General features: G+C 44.1%; 1 protein-coding gene across 3 annotated transcripts in view; it reads left to right on the forward strand.

Moving 5' to 3' along the window:
* The window catches only part of WWOX (WW domain containing oxidoreductase), a 957,318-nt gene that overhangs the window by 378,351 nt on the left and 557,951 nt on the right, over window positions 1-21,016 (forward strand). The window lies entirely within an intron of this gene.

Consider the following 21,016-nt stretch of genomic DNA (forward strand, 5'->3'; position numbering starts at 1 on the left):
GAGCGCCAGCGTTTTCTGCATCGTATGTGGGCAGAAGGCTTGTTATATATCATTAAATGGAATGAGCGGTTTGAAAAACAACATGTACAGGATGGTTTCCTTGTTACACAAAAATATGGGCACAGAAAATGGATTTACATAGATAATATTACTATAAGTTTGCTGCCTGCCTCATCTCCCTTTCCTCGACAAATATTGATGGGATATCGATTTCGTGCCACTCACCGGGCTGGTCCTGAAAATACAGCACATGACAAAGATGGCCATTGTCTGTGTTCCGGGACTTAGAGGCATTTTTGTCATTAAAAAAATATATATTTTCCTGTAGTTGACCACTTCCTGAAATGAATTTGTCGCTTTTATAATTAGAAGGAAAACCCCTCAAATCGTGTGGAAAGTTTAAGGTGTTATAATTTCATCAAAAGCATAAGGCTAGGTACATAGTAGGAGCTCAATAAACACTTATTGAATTCAGTGCCATTATATTTGCATTCGAAAGCAACACTGACATTAAACACCAGCTCTTTATATATCTGTATCTATATCTGTGTGTCTTAATGATTTATTTGGCCTATCATTCGTTTTTCTGGAAGTACCCCCAGGGAGGGATAGCCTGTGGACTTCACCTAAAGACCTCTGTTGACACCACGCAGGCTCCATTTACCCATCTCTGGCCAGACTGCGCAGTGTGCAGGAGAGACGGAAGGCTTCCATGCGCCTGGTCACATCATGGTGTCTCCCCAGCTCCCTTCCCATCTCCCTGCGCCTCCTGCCAGCACACCTGCCAGGCTCCTCTGTGCCACACCACACCTGCACGCTCAGCTCTGCAGCACTAGAGTCTTCTGTCAGGGTGGCTTTGCAGAGAGCAAAGCGTCCTCTTCCAAGTAAGCCAGCACATTCAGTTTAGGAAAAAAAAGAGAAAAGAAAAAGAATAGAACTCCCAATATTGGCATTCTGGCAAAGTAAAAGGACTACTGATAGTGAACCATCAGGAAATTCAGCAGGAAATTCAGAAAATTTTTGCTTTGATAGGTTTCTCTCTTTCTTCCCCTTTCTTCCTCTCTCTTTCTCCCTCCCTTTACCTTCCCCCCTCCTTTCCTGCCCCTCTCTTTTATTATTTTTTTTTTTTACAAATTAAATGATACCATGTGCTTACCACATTCAGTGAAACCATGCAAATGAACAGCAAGAAATAAAATTCATGGCATCCCCCTTACTTCCTGCAGTCCCCGAGCTGTCCCCACAGCCCACGGACCATGGCTAACAGCCCACCAGCAGCCCCTGACCCCTTTCTCTAAGCTCTTCCATCCTTAAAGGGACATCTATAGCAAACGTAGGGAAGGTTTTCTATTTGCCTTTGCAAGAGTGCTTCCCTGTTTATGCACCGCGTACTGCTCCTTGCTTATCTCCCTGACCAATACATCATGGATGTCCCTCCAGGTCAGTAGATAAAGAGCTAACTCATTTCTTCTAATAGCTGCATAATATTCCATAGTGTGGATATCCCATGATTTATTGCAATTGTACTTCCATCTATTTTACATTCTCATGTTCATAGCTTTCTGGACATTTGGAAGCATTTTAGAAAATTGACATCATCTCTGTAAATGTGCGCTCTCAGATTCCCTCTAGAATGTCCGGATGTGGAGACCGTCCGCACGCTTGGCTCATACGTGCACTTGTGTTCCCCAAACATCATTCTCCGTTGTGCTGTCTCCACGTGTCACCTCCCCAGATTCCTCCGTGCCCTTCCTCCACGCCTGCAGAATTTATATTTTTTTGCACAGGCAAAAGTCCAGCCAAAAGAATCCTTATTTAGCATAATTTAAACATGAGGGTTTTCTAATGCTACTTCCATTTAAATAATTCAAAAATCCGTTGTAAGGTGTCTGAATGCTCTGGGAAGAGAGCTGTTAATGGATACATCATCGAGGCTGAAGACAAACTCTGTTCTTCTGTCTGCAGTTGAGAAGTATAAGGAAAAGATCAAGATTAGCGTTGTCAGGATTGGTGTTATGTCATCCGAGTTACCTGCTTGCTCCTTTCTGGAGGCATGGTTCTGATTTCTGAGAAATTATCTTCACCCCTCTTTAGAAATGGTGACTTTTGAGTGGTTTTAATTTTAATTGCATTATTTGTTTGCTTTATGTATTAAGTTTTATGAAAAAGTCCTACATGCGTTTCTTATTTATGAAATCAGGGCAGCCATCCTTCAAATCCAAAGCAAAGATCTCGGAATATTAAAATCTTGGACTGCGTTTATAGCAGCATGAATGATTCCTCTGAAATTGACATATCAAGGACCTTCTCATCTATTATTAAATTACCTTTTCCTCAAACAAAATATTTATCAGATGTAACTTGATACCCAAATTCCTTTACTTGCTAAACTAGAAGCTATGACACACACACACACACACACACACACACACACACACACACCCTCTTTATTCTTGTATTCTTGGTTTCCTACTGTATTTTAACATTTTAAGCATCCACAGAAAAGTAATAGAATGAGCAATAGAAAATCGCCAGATTTGAAATTATTTCCAGCTATGTTTAAATATGAATGTCTTGTTCAACTCTTAGCATATGTATTTATGGCTGTGTGATATCATTATGTCATCGTAATGAATGTCTGCTGAATTATGTGGGATTCAATGGGGGATACAAATGGATTTGAATTCTGTAACTGTCATGCTGTGGTCCAAAGAGGATGGAAACTGAAATATCCCCCTGCATTAACACATCTGTCAAACGTCCTCAGCACTCTGTGTGATTCTTGTCTGTTGGAAGTGGAGTTGGGGCGGCTGGAGACGCCTGTGCACTGACTACATGTTGTAACAGGTGTTAAAAGGCAAACACAAGTCATGTTATGGTTCTGCTTAATTTGCTTGGGGTTTACTTTACTTTGGATTAAGAACATTGTTGTGTAGCTTTTTTTTTCCCCCTTCTTGTTCTGAATGCCTAACTTTATTTTTTTTTTAAACAGCCGTTTTTTTTTTTTTTTTTTTAAGATTTTATTTATTTATTTGACAGAGAGAGAGACAGCCAGCGAGAGAGGGAACACAAGCAGGGGGAGTAGGAGAGGAAGAAGCAGGCTCCTAGCGGAGGAGCCTGATGTGGGGCTCGATCCCATAACGCCGGGATCAAGCCCTGAGCCGAAGGCAGACGCTTAATGACTGCGCCACCCAGACGCCCCTGAATGCCTAACTTTAAATGACGTGACTAGGATGCCTTATTATTTACTCTTAACTTTATTAGTGAGAGAGAGCATATTGTGTGCGGAGCACGGAGACAGAGTGAAAAGAGAAGGAAGGGTCCAGAGTTTGAATCCCCGTGCCTTCCTTACTAGCTGTAAGCCCTTGAGCCAGGTAATTAGACTTCCCTCAGGTTGCCTGGGAACAGATAATAATAGGTATTTTCCAATATTCTTGTAAGATTCACATGCAATATACATACAGAGGCTAGCAAGCTTAATATGTGATTAGTTGGCAATGCTGTTTTTGCTGTCGTTATTAGGATTCATGTTATCTGTGTATAAAACACAGTTCTGTAGGAGTATTTTTTCCATTTTTACACAGTGGAAAGATCATTTTAGTATTAGCGACACGTGTTTACTGAGCCCCTAGATTTAGTTCATATAAGAAATAGTCCCTGAGTGCCCGGCACCATGTCAGGCCCCTCGGAAACAGTCGCAGACCTCACCTGGCAAGACCCAGCCTTGGCAGGGGCACTTTCCAGAGGAGTGGAGACAGATCCTCGCTGGCCCGGGAGAAGGATTCTGGTCTAAAGATGAGCGTGTCCCTGCCTTCAGAGAGGTGCCACCTTGCGAATTCCGTGAGGGTTCGGCTTCAAGGAAGGACTGCCCTTAGCAGGGTGGCGGTGGACCAGGTCCCCAGCTTCACTGCTAACAGTAGGCTCTTCTGCCCTGATTTGTGCCCTGTGATGCCTATCTTTGCCCTTCCACGGCGTGGGAAGAGTGGCTTGTGCCGTGCAGGGCGTCCGATGACAGTGCGATCACTGTTGGGTATGCGAGGGTCTTAACCACTCAACACATGGGTTAAGTCCAATTTTTCTCTTAAATCTCATCACTTAGAGTATTGTTGTGCATGTCGTCTCTGATGCAGGGCAGCTCAGCTCTGCTTATTAGCTGTGGGGCTCTTGTGTGTCCATCGTCTCATCTGTATAATCACATTATAACTGACTGCACCAAATTGTAAGGATTCAAAGTTTTTAAGCGTTAAAATGCTTCAGTAACCCTAGAGTGTAGTGACGTCTATGTGACTCTATTATTGCTTTTTCTAATTTTTGGTAGTAAGTGCCTCATTCTGCTAATAGTCAACCTTAGGATAGTCATTTTTATCACTTTTTGCCTTTCCCCCACCCTCTCTTTTGTCCTTTCCCCCCACCAAACCCTCTACTAGCTAAGGTAAAACATGTTAGCCATCTCATATATGTCTTCCATATTTTTTATCTCGTATTTTCTCTGTCCCCTACATATGGATATATACACAGATATACACACAGATGCATATTTGGGGGTTTTTGAGATGTCTTCTTTTTGGTGGCTTTGCTTGATTACATACGGACTACTTCTTTGCATGCTGTTCTGCCTCTTTCTTTTCTCGTCCACCTCTAGCATGACATTCCATGGTGCAGACGTACCATGACTCATGCAGTCCTCCCCATACTGAGTGTATTAAAGGGCATTCATTTGGATTCCAAAGGTTTCTGCCTGCGCTCCAGCCTGGCCTCAGATAGGGAGACAGTAAGCATCTTTGTTCATATGTCAGACTGATGCTTTTATTTCTGTGGGATGGATTCCCAGGTGTGGGATTGCTGGGCCAGACTCTACATTTGTAAAATGGATTTTTATCAATCTAATGGATTGTGCTGAAGAGAGCCAAAATCTTGATAGAAACAGTCAACTTAGAGCAAATTTTTTAGATGTAAAAGTGGATGGTAATTAAGAGAACACACATTAAAAAGAGTCATTTGAGCAGCATATCACAGTATTAATTGATTTTAATGTCTGGAAGACTTTTGATTCCCATACTTGAGCATGAGGAAGCAGGTGGAAACCCCACCAGTTGTGTATACATATTTTGCACACCGTATTAGAAAGTGGCTAGCTTACCTTTGCTCATATTTTTGTAGAACAGAAGTTTTTCATGGAAGGGACTGGGTGGTGAAGTGGACACTCTAGGAGAGTACCAGAATGGGGGGAGTGCGGGAGAGACAGAGCTCTTTAATAAGGCACGGCTAAAGTTCATGTTCTGGCACTATCTACCGGCTGAGTAAAATGGAGCGAATCACCTAGTTGCTTAGGCCTCCTCCTTTAAAAAAAAAAAAAAAAAAAAAAAAAAAAAAAAAAAGGGCTGAGTTCTACTTGTACCACAGGGCTGTCATGCAGGTTAGTAAATGAAATGTGTTATTATATGTAACACAAATTCTAGGTAAGTATTAACCCAAAGAATGGGAGTCATCATACTGGTTTTCAGATTAGTTTGGTGCTGTTAAGATGCCTACCATTTAAAGGGTTGATTTTTTTTTTTTTTCTTTGCTAGTTTTAAAGAGTTCTTCTCAAAGTTTTAGGTCGTATTTAGTCAATGCTTTAAGGAAAGAAAAACCCATTTTTAAAAATATAATAAACCCACACAAATGCAATTTGCCCTGACTTCTACATCTACGAAAAGTGGTGTGTGTGTGTGTGTGTGTGTGTGTGTGTTGCTTAGTGTGTAGGGTGTGTGGATATTTGTCTGTGCTTTATTGATTTGTATATAATTTTGGTACTGTGGATCGGGAAGCGAGCATTTGCAACTCATGTCAAATTCTGCAAACTTCCAAGAACCTGAGGTGCAGAGAGGTTAAGTACTTTGCCAGGGAGTCGCCCGGCAGGGAGCAGTAGGCCTGGCTGTGAACCAATGGCTGTGTGCGTCTGAAGCCCGCGTTGCTTCCACACAGAGGAGGCCGTAGAGGAGAAGGGGAGAGAGAAGGCATGTTTCAAGATCCGGAAGTTGGTCTGAGATTCAGTCATGCTTGGCATGCTCTCTTTGTGAAGGCAGTTAGTAGAGTCACGAGACCTGGAAGGAGTTGGTAAATGAGGGTTAGATCAATAACAACAAAATTCTGGTTAAATTAAGACCGCATTCTGGCTAATTAAAGGCCCAGTCTGTATTACAGAAAAACAAAAAGCTTACACTTCGAGTGGCTCTTAGACCTAGGTTCTTCCCACCCTCCCCCTCCAGTCACATTTCTACAAGTTTACTTCTGTGTGGAATGGCAATCGCTCACCCAACCCCAGGGCTCTGCCTGCAATCAGTTCTTCTACTCCACTGTCACTCCTCTTTGCCTACTTCAGAAGCTATAATATGACCTCCAGATCTCTCTTTGACTCCCTGTATTACCATTAGAAGACATCTACACTGGGAAATCGCTCAGTTCCTGTTTTTGATTAATATTTTATCAGCCGCAAGAGGAAATGGTATTCTGTAGCAACACTAATAAGTAATTGAGCAGATGAGATGCTCCTAGCTTTGGTAAAAAGCACAGGCAAGGTTACAAGCGAGGAGCTCAGGGTAATAAAGTCAGGTGTCTGAATCAAATATCTGATAGGGTTAAAATCGGACACTGGCATGGGCAGAAATCAAACCCGACATCCTTGTTTGAGCAGTGGCTTGCCGATCTGTATTAATTGACCATAGTAATAATAAAGGTAATAATTACCGCCTACATTTAAAGCCACCTATCTAAACCAAATGGCCTAAACTGCTCATTTTTGTAGTATTTAGTACGTACCATCATGTGTAAGTCCAAGGTTATTAAGTGGAGAGCTGTAGACTGCATACACTGTAGCAGCCAGCAAATGCTGAGAATTCCACTCACCCCCCTGTATTCAAATGGCTGTAAGAGAGAGGAAGTAGTGTAGCCATCGGTAATAATACCATCCGGTAATTACCGAATCATAAATGTTTGGGGAGCTGAAGGTCACAGCTTAGTAGCAACGCTCGTCTGTCCTTGTGCATTTTAAACGCTTGTATTCTATATCTGGGTGGTGGTATTTTAACTCCCACTGGACAGTCTGAATGGAGGAAAAAAAAAAAAGGTTATTCTTCCATAATTGTTTTTCTTCATCATGGGTGAAAATACTTTTTGTTTTTCATGATGTGGAGGCCTTCAGTCAGTGGAAATAATTTTAGCACATCACAGTCGATCTTCCTTGTAGAGACAATCCTCCATACATGTTGTCCAGCATGGGGTGTCTGATTTATGAGAACATGACCCTCGGGGCATCAGGAAACAGCTGCACGCACACTCCCTGCAGGAGGCCCGCTCTCAGCAGACGCCCAGAACGCGGCCAGGAGCCGGAGCTTTAGGGTAGGACGATGCAAGGAAGAACACAGTCTCACTTTAAGAAATACCAGTGGATTTTTTTTTCTTTCCTTGAGTATTTTATTTACATTTGCTACCGTCCTCTAGCACAATTCACTTAGGTTTGTATTTCTTGTGTTTCACACGGGAACTTTCATTAAATTGTGGCAATTCCAATTTGTGTGGTTATCAAGTCAACATCAAATAATGTGAACCGTGTTTTAGCCTGTAAACCTCACTTTGTAAATCTCAGATGCATTTGAGTTGATTCCCGTCTTTGTGCTTCCCTCTTTTTACAAAGTTACCCTTTTTTATTGCTCAGGTACTGTTATTGTTGGTTTTTAAGGGAAATTGTCATAATACACCTGCCATGGGAACCAGACATTACGGACAGTGCAGCCGTGTATAATGCTCTTTTTTGTTGTTGTTATTTAAAATTATTTTCCACCAGACACTTCCTTCTCAGTCTCTCTTCATTATAATCCAACAATTAATTAGTAAAATTTAATTGATTCCATATTTCTCTTAACTAATGAATTATTAGCATTTTAATAAATAATATTTAATATATATTAATGGAGGTTTAAATACATGGATTATTTAATTTCTTTTGACAATACATATTTTTTATAAAGCCAAACAGAAAATATTTGCCTGCAAGAAATAGTTCTTGTGGTTCTTATTTTATAGTCTGAATTAGGAACAAAATTCTCTGCAGCCTTCAGCACATTTTATAGGGGCATTGATGAAGAAAAGGCCAACATTTTTTCTTTCTTTTTTTTTTTTTTTTTAAGATTTTATTTATTTATTTGACAGAGATAGAGACAGCCAGCGAGAGAGGGAACACAAGCAGGGGGAGTGGGAGAGGAAGAAGCAGGCTCCCAGCGGAGCAGGGAGCCTGATGTGGGGCTCGATCCCAGGACCCTGGGATCATACCCTGAGCCGAAGGCAGATGCTTAATGACTGAGCCACCCAGGTGCCCCTTCTCTCTCTTTTTAAAAAAGATTTATTTATTTAATTTATGGGGGGAGGGACAGAGAGAGAGAGAAAGAGAGAGAGAGAGAGAACTTCAGACTCCCCACTGAGTGCAGATCCTGATGGGGGGCTTAATTCCACGACCTTGAGATCATGACCTGAGCTGAAATCAAGAGTCAGGTGCTTAACTGAATGAGCCACTCATATTTTTTCTCTTTTTGAACAATCTTCTCCACCCCTGGGAATCAAGAGGAAGTGAGGGCAGTGGTGTGCTGGAGAGAACCTTCCGCAGCCTGGAGCCTGTCACCAGCAGCAGATGCTACATTTTACAGCTCCTTCCTTTGCTTCTCTCCCAATTTGTCCCCAGTTGTGTTGCCTCTGACACAGGGTGTTCTGGCCTGAGACTGGCCAGAATTTTCGGGAAGAAGAGCACTGCTTTAAGAAAAGGGTCTGAGGAAAAAAGTATAATTCTTTTTCCTCCAAATGGAGATATAAAAATCACATAAGCATGATTTATCATTTGATTGGAACATTTTATTTTATGGTCATAAAACACATGTATCATCTCATCTGCCTCCGACATCCAGTAAGCCATTCTGGCTTTTGTAATTTTGATGAAAGAGCTCCCACAACAGTATTTTGGTGTGTCCACAGCCCTGGTTTAACATGTTCTTCCAGAGCTACACTGAAACAGAGGCGTGGGATCGGAGCACCCAGAGGAAGGTCCCCACTCCACCAATCCTGGAAGGTGGTGGGGGTGGGGGGAAAGAGAAGCAGGAGCAAGAGCTCAGTGCGGGGCTGAGGAGGGCTACTGCTTATTGCTTCAGGCCCCTGCTGATGTGATGGCCTTGAGGGTGCTGGTGGTTCTGCATCCTTCCACCAGGAAGCATGGTGGCACCAAGCCATCTTTCCTCTGACTGTTGTGAGCAAGGACACCAATTCAAGGGCTCCAATGCTAGTGACACCCCAAAGGCACACGTTGAAATAGGAAAGGTCCCACCAAGACTATATAATATGCTGAACACAGAGCAAAATGAAAATGTGAAGTTCCAGCAAGGGGCAGGGAAATTAATCTCCCCTTTCTGTGTGCCTGCCACTCCAATCTTGGGTGGATGGGTATCCCCCAAAGGATTGCAGCCTCCACTGTAGGACATACTTGGGACCTGGATTAGGTGAACAAGAGTCTGTTTCTCCAATTACCGGCCTAGTACACTATATTCCTGCCAGCCCAGGGCTGGGGAAGGCTGCAGGCTTTCGTGACCTCTGACCGTTCCCACATCCATGCCTAGGCCCCTGCCGGGAGTGCAGGGCAGCAGAGGGATGCGGGTGTCCCAGAAGAGGATCCTTGGTTGGGGGCTGACAGTGGTCTCCAGGCAGGAGCTGGGAGGGAAGGGCTGGCCTGGACCAAAGTGCCAGTGAGCAGAGAGCTGGTAGCTGAGAATCCATACTAGGTTGGGAGTATTGGGGGTGGGGCAGACACACACCTGAGCCAAGACTCCAAGCCCCCCAGTACATGCTCCCTTATTCCACCGGACTTCATTTACAAAGTACAAACTCAGACCTTTGTGTATAAAAATGGCAGTACAGTGAATGCCACGTGCTGAACTTAACAAGCTGGGGGCCCTGTGTCATTGCACTGGCCTTAGATCCCAGGAAAGCTCACTCCCATACAGTACTAATCAGGAACATTTCCACATAACGGCTTCCAGAAGGCCAAATCACAGGCTTGTGAATTTAATGAAAAAGCTTTTGCTCAAGTATATAAGTGGCCTGTTCTAATTTCAAAGTGAGTTTGAAGCAAATCAAAACACGAACCCCTCCTGCTCTTGGTGAGGTTCACGTGTAAACATTTTTCACAACACATGAAGAGTATATACTTTAAATGGATGCGGCTTATTATATGTAAATTATAAAGTTGATTTAAGAAAAATAAATACCCTGCTCTGTACGGATAAGAGACTGCGGGCACTGAGGACAGCATTTACTCAAGTTGGTGGCCGCGGTGTCCTTTCCATTCCTTTTGTGTCCCTTATGTTGAACAATTGTTCCTGTGTTTCTATGTACATGCCTGTCCCACTGTGCACCTGTCAGCATGCTGGGCCTTTAAAAAATACGTTAGTCCATTGGTTTGTAATAACCCAGTGCAGACTGGTTCTCCATCAGGGCGGTTTTGCTTGCCTGAGGACATTAGGCAATGTGTAGAGACATTTGTGTTGTCTCTTGGGGCTGGGGGGCCCTGGAGGGAAGGTGCCACTGGGCAGCTAGTGGGTGGAGGCCAGGGCTGTTGCTGAACGTGCTATAACTCGCAGGCCGCCCCCACCGCAAAATGCCAGTGTCAGCCGAGGCTGAGAAACTCCACGGGGTCCCACTGTGAAAGATTCAAGGTGGTTATGTCCTGGGACAAGTAACTGGGAGAGGTGGGGATGTTCGTGCAGCCTGCTTCCCTTTCAGCCTTGTTTACTAGGCATAATTAGCAAAGAATTAACAGGAGAAGATTGCTCTCACCAATGCCTACCTAGAAAGCACTCTCATTCAAGGTGCTAATTAGAGTGTTTTGTTGCCAGTAAGAACAAGAGTCAGATTTCATGATTGATTCATGATCATTTTAAAATTAATGCTGCTATTATCATACAAAGTAGTGGTAAGTGGAGGTAAGAGAATTTTTGCTTTGGGATACTAAGTCAACATTACAGTAAACACACAGCAAACCCATTTATCTCAGGCTTAATGCTTTGTTGTTTCTTCTAAGTACTTCTTAGGTGCCTTTGGGCTTTTTAACATTCTTTGGCAGTTGTAATTTATTAATTGATTTTTAAATTTGGCTTGTGAAAATGAACTTTAGTTAGGGGTTTGAGGAGAATGAAAAGGCCTGCATGTGTTCCAGCGGCTGGTTCTTCTTGTTGAGCGTTAGGGAGCAGTAGAAACCAGATGCCCGGGGACCAGACAGAGTCTGAGACACCCAGCCTCCTCCTGGCGTGGACCAGGAGTCAGCTGCTCGGGAACGGTCTTTCCATCATCTCCATTGTAATAAAGATCAGTCATACTAAGGGGCTTCTCATCAAATGCATGCTAACATACCCTCACAGAGGTGAGCGCTCCTATTGAACTATTTGAAAGGTTTCTTGGATATGTTTTGCTTTTCTTTTATATGCTCTTTGCTTAATGTTTTTTTGTTTTTTTTGGGTTTTGTCGTTGTTGTCGTGGTGGTTGCTGTGTTGTGGCAGTCTGATGGCATCTTCTCGGAATGGTTTTAAATGTATACTGTAAAAAACCCGGGATTGTAAAGTCCTCCAGTTATTCTTTTTTTTTTTTTTTTTTTTTTTTTTTTAAAGATTTTATTTATTTATTTGACAGAGATAGAGACAGCCAGCGAGAGAGGGAACATAAGCAGGGGGAGTGGGAGAGGAAGAAGCAGGCTCATAGTGGAAGAGCCTGACGTGGGGCTCGATCCCTTAACGCCGGGATCACGCCCTGAGCCGAAGGCAGACGCTTAACCGCTGTGCCACCCAGGCGCCCCTCCAGTTATTCTTAAATACAGTTCTGTGACCCCAGGGCATATGTCGAGGCAAAACCAACACGCGATGCGAATCGCAGCTTTAGGAATCTCACTCTCTTTAAGAGTTTTGTGGCTGTTCCCACGTTGATATCTGGACTTCTTCACCCTGTGGAATGCAGGGTGAAGAGCTCCGCATCCTGCTGCTGGTCCAGATTGTGGTCACGATCATTTTCGATAGTATAGAATGCTCATGATATGCTAGTAGCTGTGCTGGGCATTTTGGAGCGCACCACCTCGTTTAATCTCCACACCTCTAGGAGGTGCGTTACGCTCACTTTGGCAGTTCGGGACACAGTCTCCGAGAAGTGACACTCACGATCCGCATTTGGAGCTGTAGTTCCAAGCCAGTGCACAGTCTTAATCCCCTCGCAATTAATGGTCTCCGTTTCATTAATGCTTATTGCGTTTCAATTTGGCGTGGTTCTTTGGAGTTGTTTGTATCTTATGAGTCTTGGCATATGTTTGGTAGAGAAACTTCCTAGATCCTCACAATGCTGATAGCCAGAAATTAGGCAAAGTAAAACAAAGATCTCAATTTGGCTCCCCAGCCTAAAAGTAAACTTGGACATTCAGCAAATCTGGGAATTTGCCTTGAGGGACAGCAGAAGCAAGGACAGCATTATCACTCTCCAAGATGGATAATTTCATGAATGTTTTCTTTTTGTTTTCCTTATGATGAGAAGGAAGGGAGGGACGCCCTTTTCCAGACCTCCCTTAGGTGAGGATGGTTGCATTGTTTAAATTCTGCAGCCTGTTTGTTTAAAACAATTGTACAATAAAAATGTGATTATTAATATTACTCTCTTATCGGATGCATCATTATCTTACCCCAGAAATTATTGTTTCTCTTTTGCTACCAGTTCTTTGAATTTTTCCCAAATGGATGAAGGTGGATAATCAGAGACAAATTGTTTAGGCCTGCCAATTAAAGAAACTTTGTCAGTCTCTTATTGTGCAGACCTCTCTGCTCTGATTAACTCTCCTGGCAAAATCAAGTAATGGATTTCAGTTTAGATTTGCACGTATAGGTTGGTGTTCCTTTGCACAAAATCACCAGCGGAATATACACGAATGTTTAGTAACTTCAGGTCCCTGATTTTACCATTGTGTGTTTTTATGTTTTCAAAACATTGTCCTTTCCTCAAGCAAATGAAGCATGGTCGAAGTAATGTATTGATCTGTCAGCCGCTCGGTCCCCACATCAACAGTGGGAAGAACGAAGTGGTAATATCTAGTGGTCTATAACAATAAGCCAGACCTGTGTTAGTGGTCAGGCAAGGATCGCTGGAATTTTTTTGTGACTAAACCTACCCAGAGAAGCTTCTTGAGGTTATTCGGTTGGAGAAGAGAGTGTTGTGAAGTGCGAAGTGGCCAGCACAGTACTGTAGATTGTGGATGTGCACAGTAAACACTTAAGAAGATATGCTTGCAAATGCAATCAAGTTAATACATGCTAACCAAAAGAGTGCTTAAAAGTGCAGAGAATATCAGTCAAAATCCTCATCCTCCCCGCGTTCCCTGAACTCTGGCAGTGTCTGTTAAACTTGGATGTAAATCAGAATCATAATCCTGTGGGGGTGCTTGTTAGAAATGCAGATTTCTCCATTCTACTCTGGATCTTTTGAGTCAAAATCTCTGGAGTTGGGACTCAGTGGTCTACTTTTTCAAATCTCACCAGGTAATTCTCTGGTCATGCTGAGTTTGGGAGGAATTGCTCTCTGAAATAAAACTTTGGAAAACCAGGGGCATTCCATGTAGACACCTCCACGAAGAAATGGGTGGGCAGTCAGTACAAGTGCATATCCTGGCTTAGCCTGTTTAATTTTCTTAAGAGGACATTCATTGTCCCTCTGTTCATTTGGTTGCCAAATGCTTAGGAGCTCTGTCCAGACTTGGCAACAGAGTATCCTCACTGGCAGTTCTTGCCAGGGGTTGTAACTTCAGGTCCCTGCTCTCCAACGTTGATCAAATGTTTGCTTTACTCAGAGAGAATCCACCCATCCCTTTTTATATCCTAAAATTTATCTTCAAAACAGAGAAGATCACCAGGATGCAGAATCCCTGAACCACATGGTTTGGACTCAGAACTGGTTGTCATTACCCCATCTACTTTTCATGGAAAACGAGCTGGGAGAGGGAGTCTTGTAAGGGCTGCCTTTTCGCAGGCAGCCTGTTGGTTTCTTAGGGTCGGTGAGCACAAGTGTCTGGGCTGTGGGTGAGGCAGTTCTGGACAGAGTGGCCCTGGTGACTCGGACCTAATCGCTAGTATCCCAGCATTTGGTCCTCACCCGCTTTTGAAAGAGGGGTCTGTCTTCATCATGCACATTGGTAACTGGGATTCCAAATGATTCAGTAGCACAGCAACTGCATTTTCGAACAGATTTTCCAAGGCGAGCTTGAGTGTTTGAAAGACTTCTGGTGGGAGAGACTGGCAGGTGTAATCATGGGTCCTTCTGAATGGCAGACCTGCGGTTCTTCTGCTTGGAAGTTGTCCTTTGTCCATATTATCACCAGGCCTAAGTCCACCTCGTCTTGGGTCTCAGCTTAAACGTTATTCCTCCAGAAAGCCTTCCCTGGTCTTTGAGGACCAAGTTGGTGCTGCTCCTGAATGTTCCCTCAGAAGTTTCTAGAATCCCCATCAATCTTAGTACACTTGATCATCTACATGTCTGTCTTCTCCAGGAGCCCACGAGGGGAGGTGTGCATCAATCTTGTTAATAGTTGTCCTCCCAGTCTAAGGCCAAATACAAAATAGTAATCCTATAAGTGTTTGCCAAAATTAAGAGGTGAAGGCTGAAGAGAGTTCTTAGAAAGATGGATGTAAGCCAGTGTTCTAATTCAAGTCATACTGGAAAAATTAATATTACAATCGTTGAATCCCTGAGTTAGACAAAAAGAAAGAAATTTAGAATTATCTGGCTGTTTTTGATCTGCAGTGTGGATATCTTGGAGGCATTAGCTGTGTACCCTTGGGCAGGAAGCTTCCCCTCCCTGAGGCTCCTCCAGTATTAAAAATGAAAAATCTCAGAATTAAGTCAACCAGTCAGAACAAATCAGCTCACATAGCACCTGGCACAATATAGGTGCTCAGTAAATGCTAGCTGTTCTTTGTTATTGTAAATCCTGCTTGTGATTTTAAATCCTGACAGCTCATTCACACAACCGGCTGGAAGCCATCTAGAGACTCTTGGTCTTGGTGAAAGGCCATGATTGTAATTCCCAGGAAACTCAATTTTGATTTGGATGTCCACAGCATCTTATTTCTACCATTAAAAACAAACAAACAAACAAAAAAAACCAAACAAACCAAAATTTTAAAGAGTTTTGGCATGATTGGACCCAAGGGTGGAAGAGGACATGACCAATGGCAAAAAACAAAAACAAACAAACAAAAACATGCTGGAATCTTAGAAGGCAGTGGAACCACTCCACTATGTGGAGGCCTGTTGTCTCCACCCTTTGGTCTAAATAGTGATTATCTCAGGGGCTCCTGGATGGCTTAGTTGGTTAGATGTCCGACTCTTGATTTTGGTTTAGGTCATCATCTCAGGGTCATGAACTCGAGCCCCGTGTCTGGCTCCCCGCTCAGCAGTGAGTCTGCTTGAGATCCTCTCTCTCCATTTCCCTCTGCCCCATCCCCCTTCTCACATACTCTCTAAATAAATAAATAAATAAATAAATAAATAAAATCTAAAAAAAAAAATAGTGATCATCTCAAAACTATGTGTTTGGGAGAATGCCCTACAATACTGTTTTATACTTTGACTATAGACAGACACCCCCAAGTTCGTGTCAACTAGGAGAAGTTGCAAAATTAGTTTATATCTCATTCTCTCTCTCTGTCCCTGCATTGAGTGCTTGTCCCCGAGCAGAGCAGAGGCTGCAGACAGGAAGGGTCTGCTCAGGGAGATAACATCGCCTGCTAATTCTGCCTCTGCCATCTGAGTCTGAGTGATCAGTGATGGGGACCAAGCCTAGACCAGGTCCCCCACGGCCTCCTTTCCGAGCCCGGGAGATGGATGATATGAGGACTCACTCCCTGCTTTATCTTTCTTCAGCTCCTACTGTAGCCCCAGCTGCTCACTTTTATTGTTTGGAAGCTAATTGTAGGACTCCATCTCTCCAAAGAGGAGTCAGGACAGAAATGCAGTGTGCCAAGTATCCTGAGTCTCTTTCACGTACACCCTGCCCCCACCCCGCCTTGAAACCCAGAGTGAGGAGGCCTTAACGGGCCGTCAGAAACGAGACTTCATTTGGGTCTGATGCCACGGACGTTTGAATCACTTTTGAAGAGAAGGCCTACTCTTTTGGCATCTTCTGATTGTTGTTCCATAAGGAAGGTTTGAAATGATCTCTTCTTCTCTGGAATCATTAAGTGTATAGACTTCGTTACAACGTGCCTTCGGCAATTCTGACCTGCTGTTTCCTTTGGCAGCCGTGGCAGCGAAGGAACAGGATCAGGGGCCGGAGGGAGTCCGTCTCTACCGATTCCCAGGGGTGTGACCTTGAGCAAGGAGTTTAGGCTTTCTGGGACCCAGTTTCCTTGGTGGTAAGGTGGGGATGATCAGGAGAGAGTGGGTCGGGAAGTCCTGCAGGGGGAGTGCCTGGCACAGCGCCTGCTGAGCACTCAGCATCCAGTGGGTGTCAGCTCTCAATCCCCATGATGTCAGCAGTGGCAGTGGGTGCCCCAGTGAAGTCACTCGGATGTTTGGAGTTAGCATTTCTAAGTACCTACCACTGTGCCTTGTATACATTAGGCATCCATTAAATGCTGGCTAGCATTATTATCGTGAAGTTTAAAATACATGCTGCATGGCCTAAAATGTTGTTTTTATATTTTTACATTTTTTTTTGAAGATTTTATTTTTTATTTGACAGAGAGAGAGAGAGAGAGAGAGAGACAGCCAGCGAGAGAGGGAACACAGAAGGGGGAGTGGGAGAGGAAGAAGCAGCCTCCCAGTGGAGGAGCCCAATGTGGGGCTCCATCCCAGGACCCTGGGATCAGGCCCTGAGCCGAAGGCAGACACTTAACGACTGAGCCACCCAGGCGCCCCTAAAATGTTGTTTTTAGACAATGTTTTCTCCCAGGCCATGTGCCTGCACTTGGAAATGTCATTGGGTATAATTTGGCACCATTCTCCCTTCTGCCCCATCTAAATTTTTAGTGTAAATGTCTTATCCGCCACAGAACTGTATGTTTTCCCCATCAGTTGATTTCAGGGTCTGAGGTTCTCAGCTGGATGAGTTCATGATGACTGAATCCTTCCAGAGCAAGGGTGATCCGTCCAAAGGGATGGAGGCTGCCCCCAGCGGGCCCATGTTGCCGGCTGGTCTGGGAGGTTGTGGCCTTTTGTCATGTGAGGAATTGGCTGCCCAGCTGACCCTCGAATGCAGCTTTGCCCACCGAGCCATACGAGCACTCCCTGCTTCAGGCTTGCTCTGTTTCTTTTCCCTTCCAGCAACTTCCTGCTGCCAATACACATCACAGTGGAGACAGTGGCAGAGGACGTGCCTTTCGAGCTTTCTCAGTGCGACCCCAGCCAGAGCAGGGTTGTGCCTGCCTCATGTGCTGTGGCCTGGCTCCTAAGGGCCATCACCGGGATGAGGAAGGGAGAGGAGAGGACGGTGATGACAGATGATGAGGGAGAGGAGGTGTCTTGCCTCTAGCTTATGTGGATTATTTTTCCCCTTAATTTCCATGTCTACATAGTCTGGTCAGAGTGCTCAGTGTAACAACAGAAGCCTTTTATTGAAGACTTGCTGTGTCGTACCTCTAGGCCAGGCCTTTTAAATATCAGTGTCTACACCCAGCCTCCCTTCTTTCCTTCCTTGTGCTCATCCATCCTTCTGGCATTCCAGCCATCCTTCTGTCCATCCCTGAATTCACCATCTACCTTTTTATCCATCTGTCAGCTCACTTAATCCTTAATCCCCAAACACCCTGATGATAAACGATGCGCCTTGTCCAGGTGGCTGAGTGAAGGTTTAGAGGCTGTGACCGGACCTAGGCTATGGCTGGCTTTCTCAGTGACTGCAGATGCTGAGCCCGTAACTGCCGGGCCGACTGCCTTTCAGCTCAGCCAATGATAGTTGTTGTTTTCATCCTCCTCATCACCTTTGTGTGATCTGCCTTTTCTCTTGCTGATGGAAACACATCACTTGCAACTGGGAATAAATGTATGCCTTAAAACCCATACTCATGCACAAGCCAGGGGTGGCGGTTTAGTTATGCTACTGGGGGTTGGAATCTGGGTCCCTATAGCCCCCGTGTATGTGGGGGTGAGGAGGCCGCATTAGGGCAGCTGGTCCTGTTTGAGTTTGGAGGGAGGGTGAGACTCCTCCGCCATGGGGGCAGCACTCCCAAATGGAAAGCCCTTGGCCTCGGCCTTCTGAGAAAGGTTGTTCCAGATGTGGGTCAGGACTTTCTTTCCCATTACAATAGCCCCGCTATCTCTCAGGAGCCTTCTGATAATCAGTAAATGAAATTCACCTTTCCTCCAGTTCCTGAAAACTGAGAGATGAGGGTTTACAGGGCACATCATGAACACCGGCTTATTGGAACATGGAATCTCGAGCTTTACAGATGGGGGCCATTATTTTATTTGGGAGAACGAATTTAAGTTTGGCAGTTACCTGAAAGAAAATTAAGTTGCTGATTGCAAGTCCAATTCTCTGTTCTCTGAAGAAGATAGATTGTAATCTTTAATTAATCTATCACTCACACCAAAAAAAAAAAAAAAAAAAAAAGGCAGGTGTGGGGCATGGGGTTGGGGGGACCGTTCCTGTCGCATCTATTTTGGGTGGCTGGGGCTGCGCCGGGAAGCCCAGATGGCAATATCAGGGCGCCGCCGGCACCAGCACGTGGCCTGTTTACTTGTGTTGAGTATTTTAATGTCCCGGCGAGTCTTACACCTGAGTGCAGCGTGCACGTCGAGGTGTGTGCACCGTGGCCACTGGCTCGCCCATTGTAATGAAGATGAAATGGCTCTGAGGATGACCTTCCCTTGCCTTTGTCTGGAGCCAGCCCTCCTCTTTAACTGCACACCTTTGCAGCACACACGTGCTGAACTCTTGAACCGCTCATTCCCCTCTCCGAGCTTATTGCTCCAGCCGCAGTTCATCATTAGATGCCTTCGAAGACTGTGCTTCCTACATTTGACATCGAGATAGAATTTTTCATAACCCTTTACTAGTCATAAATTTGATTGTTAAGGGACCAGGTTAATCTTATTTCTAATACCAGCATCTGATTCTGAAACCCTGATTTAGGAGCGTTTTTCTTTCTCCTACCTTCCTAAAACGCAGGGTGGAAAAGTATAAAATATGTCACCTGATATTGGAGGATTGTTTATTTCTGTTCATTTTGTCCGGAATAGTACCTGAGAGATGCATTTGAAAACTTACCCTGTTTATATGTTTCTTCTATTGCAATTTCTTCCATTACCTGGAATGGTCGCTTTGGACAGCAAGCAAAGCTATGCCCTTTCACAGCTGGGGGGCGAATGGGGAAAGGAGCCCTGGTAAGGAGGCAATTTGGAGACCGCAGAAGCATCCCAAGACAGGAACGATCGTTTTGTGTTGTGTAACATTTAAGGAACTAGTACCCCTTGTAACTCATGTCTGCCTTTATCACTTAACCACGTCCTGTTGCAACAGCTTCATTGTTTTTCCTGGAGCTTCTCTGTGCATGACACATGACACATAGTAGGTGCTCCCTAAATATTTGGTGAACGGAACAGTGGCATTTGGATTTGTCATTAGGTGCACAGGCAAAGCCACGGTAGCTCTATGAGGCGGTGACTCATTTTTGAGGCTCGGTGAGCATTGTTCAGCTCCTAAGGGCTTTTTATAAGGATTAATTGAAGTAACTGGTGAAAATACCCAGTGCTCTGCCTCTCTGCTTGGCATGTGGTAGGCATGCTTGTCACAGAACCTATTGTAGTTCTAGAAAGAAAACTTAGAGCATTATTTAGGGGAAGAAGGTACAGTAGGATTTTAAAGAGTGTATTTCTCTTCCAGTAAGCAATTCTGCAAAATATTTCGTTAATTCTTGTTGACAGAAGTAGGACTTCAGGTCCGAAAATGTTATATTTTAGGGTGCACACAGATGCATTACTTTAAATTTCTAAACTCTCCTCCACGGATGGACAGATTTGCACATGCGATATCTGTACAAATTGTACTGGCAGCGGCTCTCTGGGAAATGAAATTTCTGCACTTCCACCAAAGCATGTTTTCCCCCTAAAGAGAGGCAGCTGGTAATTACTAATGCTAATGTCGGGGTGAAGTGCAGTAGATAATCTAACACAGGCGATGGCCCCCTGAGCATTTATACTTGATGCTGGAATGCGTTCGTTTCCTTTATCTTGCTATTAATGCACCTCTATTGAGCAATTTACTCTCTCTTCGTAGATAGGATCAGATCCAATATAAATTTATAACACCACACTACATTCAAACACGGATATTTCCCAGTTCCCAGTGTTTGTGGCTCCCGCTTACAACATACTGTATGCGTGTGCACTCACACACACACACACACACACACACACACACACACACACTCTTGCTGCAAGCCACACACCAATCTCAGAAATAGAATCAACAGTCCTTCTTTCTTTTTCCACCAACACAGTTTCTCTGGCTTCTGATCTATGGTCAGTGTCTGTGTGAGGGAGTGTTGCAATCGTCCATTTAGATGTGGTAGGGAAAAAAAGAAAAAGAGGGGGAAAAAAGTAATAACCACAGAATCCTGTGCAGGATTAATGTCCTGCAGCAGAGAACAAAAGCAAAAACAGATTCGTGAACCCAAGTGTTCTTTAAATATCAGTAGTTAAGAGGTGATCGTTTATTCGTGTATGCCCGATCTTGATTCTGAGCTCTGGTTCCAGACATGATGGTTGTGTTGCTTGCACCCAGGTTCTCCCACATAGGTGTCGCGTGTGATAGTCAAACATACTTGCTGGTTGTAAGCACATCAGTCCGTGCTTATGGGTATCATTGGTGGTCATGAGATCCACTGATTTGGAGTAAAAGCAGAAAAGAATTGTCTTTGGTTTTGACCTACAAACAAGTTGTCATTTTCGAACTGTTCATTAATGCTGATGTTGA

This window comes from Ursus americanus, chromosome 21, assembly GCF_024610735.1.
Source record: "Ursus americanus isolate L20-20 chromosome 21, mUrsAme1.1.p, whole genome shotgun sequence".
NCBI classification, from domain to species: Eukaryota; Metazoa; Chordata; class Mammalia; order Carnivora; family Ursidae; genus Ursus; species Ursus americanus.